At 38.6% G+C, this 10,249-nt stretch overlaps 1 long non-coding RNA gene across 1 annotated transcript; it reads left to right on the top strand.

Annotated features, from left to right (window-relative positions):
• Positions 1-779: 779 nt before the first annotated feature.
• On the top strand, positions 780-9,628 carry LOC143140798 (uncharacterized). The gene is made up of 5 exons (XR_012990685.1): positions 780-1,140; positions 2,313-2,393; positions 2,705-2,737; positions 4,815-5,091; positions 6,490-9,628. It is a non-coding gene; the product is annotated as an uncharacterized LOC143140798 (long non-coding RNA).
• The last annotated feature ends 621 nt before the right edge of the window (positions 9,629-10,249 follow it).

Here is a 10,249-nt window from a genome sequence, read left to right as displayed (position 1 = left end):
ACATGAAAGATAGATAGATACTTTATTGATCCCCAGGGGAAATTCAAGAAAAGTTCTAAAGGTTTCTGTTATAAAGACACATGGGCTAGGTAACGGATAGAGAGAGGAGTCTTAAGTGAAAACTAATGTAGGTTTATTCAACACCTTTGTGGAGTCCTACATTAATCAAAGACCAGGCAGGACTAGTTGAGACCAAGTCAAAAGTGGTTTGAGTCCGAGACAACACATGGACTCTGGGCCGCATAGGCTTCTGCTCTCACTGACTGGTGTGTGTGACAGCGCGCTCTAACACGTCATAGTTGGTCAACATTCGGATCGCCTCTATGATGAACCCCTACAACCGAGGCCATCAGCCTAACTCTAATATAACGTTCATTTAAACAAAGGCCTATCAAGTGCAGCTCAGACTCTACTCGTCGGAAAGAGAATCTGTTGTACTTGTCTTGAACTCAGACACTCCTGCTGACAAGCTTCTAATCGTGAATGGGTAGGCGGATTGCCTGTCAATTGACATGATCCTAATCTTTTTCTAGCTTGTTCCTGTCTGTTCGTCTGTCTGCTCTGTTTTGGCTATACTTAGGTTACAGCTGTGCGGAGAAAAGACAACATCGGCTTAATGTAAGAAAAGGCTAGGCCCACTGCTAAATAACAGAATGTAGCCTACAGCCTATTGGAAATCCTGTGCCATTCCAACACCACTTTGCATAGGCATAATAAAAAGATAATGTGTTTTTTTTCTGACCGTGTAGGGTCGCTTATGCGTCTGCTAAATCAACCCAGTCTCACGTCTGAACGTGTCACTGTCACGTTAATTAATCTATTGGGACGTGTTGTGTAACACGTTTCCTTGTTAAAAAACGTGTTGAGCAAAACGTAATTATCGTGTTACTATCACGTTGTATTTCGCTTTCAACGAGCCAACAGAACCACGTCATCTGTCAAAAAAGCCTGACCTCACAAAATGGGGAGAATGTTATTTGATGCTTTTGACGTGCAGTTTCACACTCTTAAGCCTGTTTTGAGTTGTGGATTAGAAGGAGCCACCTTCTGGCTAGCAGTTTGAGAAGCCTGAACCCCAGAATCCAGAAACAATAACCGAGCAGGGACGGAGAAAAAAGAAGAATCCAAATGGGAAATGAGGTGAGCCTTGCTACTGCCGCTAGCATGATTATTTTGCTAGCAATTGAGCAAAACATTTTAAAGTTGATTTAACATGAAATAGTAGCCTATGCATGGGCAATACTGTGAATTCAGAGTAGGCTTGCACAACTTATAATTTAGCTAACGTGCATGATGTAATGTTACATTAATCTGTAAAACAGCTGTTGTCTGTGTAAATTAGCGTAATATTGTTAGTGTGGGCTACAGCTAACAGCTGGGAGGTAGCCTATCAGCCAGGCATGTATAATCGATAATCATGATGAACGTGAATAGATTTCGTTGCGAAACGGGCATTGTTTTAGGCCACATATCAGGTATAAAACAATTGTATTTTGATACAGCAGTTCTCCGGATGTTAGATATTCACTTATAATATAATATTGTATTTCTTTAACCTGATTAAGAGAGGGTTTAATTCAATGTAGAATTGCAATGTGTGTGGCCCATAATATTAGAGATTAGATTAAGCTAGATTTAGATTAGATTCAACTTTATTGTAATTTAAAAGAGTAGGCTACAAGTACAGAGCCAATGAAATGCAGTTGACATCCAACCAGAAGTGCAAAGAAGCAGTTATGTAGACGATCAAGATTAATTATGTACAACAGTTAAATACATAGGCAAGTTTTCCAGATGACGTGTACAGTGACAGAAATAGCCTATACAGTGAATATGGAATGTGTGTCTAGCCTATAACAAAACAAATTGATAATAATACATAATAATGATAATAGCAGTAATTACAGTAGGCCACTCGCACTGTTGTTGGTGACGTGTCTGTTTCCTATTGTTCCATGCCACTCTCCTACTGTCTCCTTTACTGTCCTGCGCCACTCGCCTACTATATTTTGCCTCTTGCCTACTGTCCAGCACCATTCGTCTACCGTCTCCTATGCTGACCCACGCCACTCACCTACTGTTTCCTAACTGTCCCATGCCACAAACTGTAACATTAAGCTGACACAATCTTGCTGCACGGTTACTTATCTGCATGCAATCACTATTGCCAGCTGTTATGAGTAAACATTATATTGGGACACCAATATATTTCTGATTCATGGGCAGTGTATTTGCTACTGAAGAAAAGGAGAACACATAGTAATTGTTCTTGGATGGGTATTTAGAGTAAGGTTTCTATTGATCTTTTTCAGATAAGGCCTCTTCATTTTCAACTGTGAAGGATCTACATGGACTTGGTCTGGATAGCCTTTCCTGTTTTGATGAGCCAGTCGGTATGTATTAGACATTCTTTAGGATAAAAGGAGCCATATGTTATCAAAAATTCTACACCCATATGTAGAAAAGCTTTGTTGCTGTTTGTTATTGTTGTTGTTGAAAACTACGTTGAATGCAAAGAGATACATATGTCCCTTGGGAGGAGAGGGATGAGTGTGGATGGTTGAATTGTCCAACAGGCGAAAAATTTATGATTGTGTATGATTGTGTTTATGTCTGTATATGATTTTTTGTACTTGTTCCATTTTAAGTATGCTTATATACTTTACGCCATGGTGGTCTAAATTGTCTTTATTGCCACTTGCAGGGTCTAGAGGAAAAACCCTATATGAGCCCCAGGGTGAGTAGTGTATAATTATTTTATCCCAAGCTTGATTTTCGTAGAAAGGTGTTCAAACCAAAATCAAACCAAAATCTTCTAAAATAATAGATAGATAGATTTATTATTTGTCCTTTCAGAAAATTGTTCTGCGCCATACAGTAGACAGTTAGACAAGACTGAATACAAGACGGAATATAGACCAGAATTTCCCTCACCGCAACCGCCCCCACCCTACCACACCCCCACACATACTCAACATCAGGGCAGAAGGCACAGACCCCACTACACATGTATAGAATGATAAAGTGCAGTTGTGCATACTGTGATAGTCCAGCTGGAAAGAAAGTGCATGGTCCTGCAGGTAACGTCTTGTTCATCAATATAATGCTAGTTGGAATGAATTACCAACTGGCTCAATTTGTTTGGAAAGAAGGTAGCCTGAACCTGGTGTATGGGATGTGACATATCTCTATTAATTGCATGACCTTTCATCAACACCCTTCTTTCACAGGTCGTAGCAATACTGTCTAGTTTTTGCCCCTCAACCTTGCTGGCCATGTTAACTATCTTGCTCAGTTTGTTTTCTTTTTGGTCACTGACAAAGAGAAATACCAGGTAACACAACAAAAAAATAGCATGCTCTCCACAAATGAATGATAGAAAAGTAACATATCTCTATCCACTCTAAATTGTCTTAGTTTGCACATAAAATGCAGCCTCTGCAGCCCCTTTTTATAGATGGTGTTGGTATTACTGTCCCATTGCAACTTATTATCTATTATTGTGCCTAAGTACTTGTACTCGACTACAATCACAACATCCTCACCATTTTTAACCATACACTGGGGGGGCTGGCTCCCAGTTCTGTACTGTAGTCTATTATTATTTGCTTTGTTTTCTGTATATTTAGAAGAAGACAGCTGGACCTACACCATTTCGCGAATTGATCCACCCAGGCCCTGTAGTTGGTCTCCTCGCTATTCTGTATTAACCCCACTATTGCTGTGTCATCTGCAGATTTTATGAGGTATGAAAACGCTCGAAAAACGCCGAAGAGCCCCGTATAAGAGCCCCAGTGTGATAGGCTGGTTGCTGTCATGTGACACACGCCACCACAAGAAAGTGGAAACGCATCGTAGAGCTGGCCGTGTGGGGTAAGGTAAGTTAAACTACGTAAATTTAGTAAATAATAATAATAATGTTGTTGTTTTTTGTTGTTTCGAACAAAATATAGAGATAGTTATCCTGACTAAAACTCCTTTATGCTGTAAAACAACTAGAATCACGCGAAATTAGTGCAATTTCTTAGTCAATGTCTTATCGAAATGAATGCGATGGTGATACAATCCTGCTTTTCAATTAGTTGACATGGTGTTTGACATTAAATTATAATGAGGTCAGTTTCATGTAATAAGCTATTTGTTTCTTTGGGTCTGGGTAATTGAAATGAGCAATTTCTTAGTACAATTCAATGTCTTATAATGGTAAAAGACGTGGACAAATACGTGATAATTAGCCAAATAAATCATTGTTCACGACACGTTATGGTTAAATTATCAGAATGAGTGTGATGGTGATACAATCCTGCTTTTCAATTAGTTGAGATGGTCTTTGACATTAAATTATAAGCAGGTCAGTTTCACGTAATAAGCTATTTGTTTCTTTGGGTCTGGGTAATTCATGTGACAAAAAATTCTGTTATAGGCTACTACCGTTTTTCAGAAAAACAAAGCAGTACAACATTTCTATCTCCAAAATAATGCATTGTACGCATGTGTGTACTACGTAGTGCATGCAGCTTTTAATGTCCAAAGTAGCCTATACTGATTTTCCTGCATAAGAACTACAAATACTACAGTCTTGACACTTGAAGTTGTGGAGTTATATTTTAGTAGCCTATTCTATAATTGCATAAATACCCACATCGGTATTACCCTTGTCTCACCTGTATACAACATATGTCTATGAATTGCAGTAGTGATCAAATGAAAAAGGAAAGAAAGGTGTCCTGATGTGTTGTTTAGGGATGGTCCTGCAATGTTTTCTCGACATATCTTTATGTCTTTTTTTCTCCCCTCTACTTATGTTTTCACAGATCCTTGCTCCTGATATCCTGATGTATGGATTGCACTTCATTATATGACTCCAACAGAACACTCACAGAAAGGAGAGTGGTGTCAAACTACAAGACAGCCAGCATGTAAGCAAGGCCTTGATTGTCCTTGTTTGGCTACTCATTTGTCTACTTCCTGAAGAGGCTGAAGCATGCTGGCCTTGACACCTCAGTCCTTGCTTCCATTAACAGCTGTGTTATGGAGTGCATCCTCACATCATGGTCTACTGCAGCGGTGGATACAGAGGACAATTGGCAGGTATTTTACATCACTTTTACATTACTTTTACTGTGATTTTGCTAGATATGGTTGTCGCTGTGCTAAATATAGGCCCATATTGTAGATCGAGAAACGCATTGTACAGCTGATACATCTTGGGCTATACTATTAAGGGACAGCTGAATTGACCACCTAAATCATATATTTTCTGAAAGCCTATAGCCTCTAGATGTCAATTAATATACATTAAGACATGCCCAAACTTCCTACTGACTTTGGTGCATCATAAGGCGTACATAGGCCAATATTGTAGATCGAGAAACGCATTGTACAGCTGATACATCTTGGGCTATACTGTTAAGGGACAGCTGAATTGACCACCTAAACCATATATTTTCTGAAAGCAAATAGCCTCTAGATGTCAATTAATATACATTAAGACATGTCCCACCTTCCTACTGACTTTGGTGCATCATAAGGCGTACATAGGCCCATATTGTAGATCGAGAAACGCATTGTACAGCTGATACATCTTGGGCTATACTATTAAGGGACAGCTGAATTGACCACCTAAACCATATATTTTCTGAAAGCCTATAGCCTCTAGATGTCAATTAATATACATTAAGACATGTCCCACCTTCCTACTGACTTTGGTGCATCATAAGGCGTACATAGGCCCATATTGTAGATCGAGAAACGCATTGTACAGCTGATACATCTTGGGCTATACTGTTAAGGAACAGCTGAATTGACCACCTAAACCATATATTTTCTGAACGCAAATAGCCTCTAGATGTCAATTAATATACATTAAGACATGTCCCACCTTCCTACTGACTTTGGTGCATCATAAGGCGTACATAGGCCCATATTGTAGATCGAGAAACGCATTGTACAGCTGATACATCTTGGGCTATACTATTAAGGGACAGCTGAAATGACCACCTAAACCATATATTTTCTGAAAGCCTATAGCCTCTAGATGTCAATTAATATACATTAAGACATGCCCCACCTTCCTACTGACTTTGGTGCATCATAAGGCGTACATAGGCCCATAATGTAGATCGAGAAACGCATTTTACAGTTGAAACATCTAGGGCTATAATATTAAGGGACAGCTGAATTGACCACCTAAACCATATACTGTATTTTCTGAAAGCCTATAGCCTCTAGATGTCAATTAATATACATTAAGACATGTCCCACCTTTCTACTGACTTTGACAATACAAAATAGTGTCATGTATACATTTATGTCCTCCAAAGTTTGCAGGAAGGTGGGCCATGTACTAGTCTGTTAACTCACATGTACAAGTGACAGGCTTTAAGAAAATATATGGTTTGCATGGCTGAAACTGCTTTGCCTTTGTGTTGGAGCTCAAAATGTTCTAAACATATCTTAAATTTCTCTCTACTACTTATGTTTTCACAGATCCTCGCTCCTGATATCCTGATGTATGCATTCCATTTCATTATATGACTCCAACAGGACACCTACACAAAGGAGCTGTTAAAGCAGTGTCTTTCTTCAAACAACAAGACAGCGAGCATGTAAACAAGGCCTTGTTTGTCCACTTCCTGAAGGGGCTGAAGCATGCTGGCCTTGACACCTCAGTCCTTGCTTCCATTTACAGCTGTGTTGTGGAGCGCATTCTCACATCCTATGGTCTGCAGCGGGTGGTGTCATCGCTTTATTTATCATTGTTTGTGTAAATCTTACACATCTTACACAAAAGTCTAAAATAATCTAAACTTCATTCACTCTCCATGTATAGATCAAGATAGACTTGCAGAACAGGCTGCAGGGCAACAGTCTGATAGCCTGCATGAAAGCATAAATGGTCCGCACTTGTTAAAAAGTGCAATTATCAAAGGGCCCTTGAATTGTGTTTTTTTAAACCAAGGAGTATGGCTGTAGCGATGCTGTCAGCTCTGCCATAAGCAGTGACTGTGATTATGTTTGCACATTTTGAAAATGTTGTTTTTCTTTCTTTTGCATTATTTTCCACTTCATTGTTGTATAGTTTGTATAATGTTTGTTAAAGTTGCACACATTAATTCACTGTTCGTATTTGTAAAAATGTGTATAGTGTGGTATAGTTTGTATGGTGGAGTCTTTATTGTATCGCACAAACAAGAACACCCCACCCCACCATACCACTTTGACTAACCAATTTTCTGCGGGAAACCCTGGATGCTTTCTAAAGGTATTTTGTGAAACATAGGGGTTGCTATGGTAGTGGTTGCTAAGCTATTGCTAGGGTAACTGAGAAGGTTGCTATGGTGTTGCTACGGGATATATGGTGGTTGCTATGCAGGTTTATAGGGCAATCATGTTGGTTGCTAGGTTGGTGATAGAGTAACTGAGAAGGTTGCTAGGGTGTTGCTAGAGTAGATATGGTGGTGCCTATACTAAATTAAGTGATTGCTAGGCTGGTTGCTAGGGTAATTGAGATGGTTGCGAGGTTAGTCATGTTGGTTGACTATCAAAGTGGTTGCTAGGTTGGCATTGTACAGGTGGTTGCTAGGATGTTGCTAGAGTAGATATGGTGGTTGCTATTCCAAATAAAGTGGTTGCTATGCTGGTTGCAAGGTTAATCATGTTGGTTGCAATGGTGGTTGCTCGGTTGACATTGTGGTGGTAGTTGTGAGGTTGTTGGTAGGGTAATTAATATGGTTGCTAGGTTGTTGCTATGGTTCTTATGTTGGTTGCTAGGTTGTTGCTAGGGTAACTTAGAAGAATTTTGTTCAGCTAATACATTTTGGCCTACACTATTAAGGGACAGCTGAATTGACCATCTAAACCATATATTTCCTTAAAGCCTATAGTCTGTAGATGTCAATTAATATGAATTAAGACATGTCCAACATTCCTATTTACTTTGGTGCATCATATAGGCTTAAGCAGTACTACTATTTTTGCTCTTAGACTATAAAAATCCATAATCACTTTAAAAACGCTAACTGATTACAATAGTTTTTGAAAGTCAATTTCCTTAAATCATGATTGAAATTGTAACCATATTCTTTATTGAATAATGTTAATTGACTATAATACTATTGTATTGTCATCCTTCTTTGGGACTTAGGGAGTACTTCAATATCCCCTTCATGTATCAATGTACATTAAAGCATCTTTGATAGTAAAGGACTCTCCATGTAAATAATTACTTGAATTGTCTTTCACTTGTACTGGTTCTATATGTTTGGACCACTGATTGACTGCACTCTGGTTTTCATCAGCAAGGTCAAGGCTTAAATTAACCTCAGATAAGTCTGTTTTCATCCCATGCATTATATGTGCTAATGTTGTGAAGTAATTGGTGTGACCCTACAAAGGCCTGTCTAACCTATGACCTATTAACCTAGGGTTAGTAAATATGGGATCGGAGTGAAATTACCTCACACATTCAGAAACCTCAAAGTGAAATGACCTCACACATCCAGGAAGCTACAGCAATACAAACTCAGCTACTGGTCTCAAATACGGCAAACCAGTTGCCAATTTCTATGCCCTTTATATCAATTTGTGCTACATGTTATTAGTTGAAAATTACTGGTGTAAGTTTATCTGACCTGTCTGACCTTTGCAATTTATGGACATGTACACATTGGTTTCGCATTTCTAACTAGAATATGACTGATTAAATTTGACATGTAACATCCTTGGATGACACAAAATATAGTGAAATGGACTCAACCCTCACATATTCAGACTCTGTAGCACCCCCTACAAATCCTTTTTTTTTTCAATCTTTGGCTCCGCCTCCTGACAACACACAAGCAGCTATATTTGAGTGTGTAGTTAAATCGCATCTCACATATTCACAGACTCTATAGCACCCCCTAGAAATCCAATATTTCCTATATTTGGCTCCGCCTCCTGGCAACACACAAGTCATTAGATGTCCTAAATTTGACAAACTAGTTTGTTATCATCCCGTATATCAAAATATGTGCCATATGTTGGTACTATCTTGAATTAACTGGTGTAATCCTATCTAGGCCTGTCTGACCTATGCAAATTATGGCCATCTAAACCTAGGGTTAGCATTTCTAACTTGCATACCTCATAAACAGACTAAATTTGGCATGTGACATCTATCTATGACATAAAATATACGAGATATGTAAAATCACACCTCACACATTCATAGACTCTATAGCGCCCCCTAGAAATCTACATTTTCCAATCTTTGGCTCCGCCTCCTGACAACATACAAGCAGCTAGAGGTCTCAAATTTGACAAACACGTTTGTTATCATTCCCTGTATCAAAATATGTGCCACATGTTGACATTTCATGAAATAATGGGTGTGACACTTACCTAGGCCTGTCTGGCCATATGGGTGTCTCAATTGTAGTTTCTGAGTATGCCCGGTGCATCAAACTTGCCATGGCAGGTAAGATCAGTGAAATTGGGGTTATTTCAGCGCAGCACACCTCTGTGTATCATATTCAATCAAAATATGGATGTTTTAATGGTTTGTTTATGATTTAAGAACTTTTGTTGGTCAATATCTGTCAAATATGCTCTCTAAACAGTTATTTCTGAAGATTTCTTGTGCATCAAAAGTCCCACAACACCTAAGATAAGTGAAATTGGGTTTATTTCAGCACAGCACACCTCTGTGTATCATATTCAATAAAAATATGGATGTTTTAATGGTTTGTGTATGATTTAAGAACTTTTGTTGGTCAACATCTGTCAAAAAATGCTCTCTGAACGGCCATTTCTGAAGATTTCTTGTGCATCAAAATTCCCACAGCACCTAAGATAAGTTAAATTGGGTTTATTTCAGCACAGCACACCTCTGTGTATCATATTCAATCAAAATATGGATGTTTTAATGGTTTGTGTATGATTTAAGAACTTTTGTTGGTCAAAACAATGCTCTCTGAACAGCCATTTCTTAAGATTTCTTGTGCATCAAAAGTCCCACAGCACCTAAGATAAGTGAAATTGGGTTTATTTCAGCACAGCACACCTCTGTGTATCATATTCAATCAAAATATGGATGTTTTAATGGTTTGTGTATGATTTAATAACTTTTGTTGGTCAACATCTGTCAAAAAATGCTCTCTGAACGGCCATTTCTAAAGATTTCTTGTGCATCAAAATTCCCACCGCACCTAAGATAAGTGAAATTGGGTTTATTTCAGCACAACACACTTCTGTGCATCATATTCAA

Source organism: Alosa pseudoharengus, unplaced genomic scaffold (assembly GCF_046254945.1).
Source record: "Alosa pseudoharengus isolate Yale_2024_CS ecotype anadromous, Long Island Sound unplaced genomic scaffold, YU_APseudo_1.1 YU_APseudo_1.1_scf_23, whole genome shotgun sequence".
NCBI lineage: Eukaryota > Metazoa > Chordata > Actinopteri > Clupeiformes > Clupeidae > Alosa > Alosa pseudoharengus.
The sequence above is the reverse complement of the archived record's forward strand: the minus strand, read 5'-3'. Positions and strand labels throughout refer to the sequence as shown.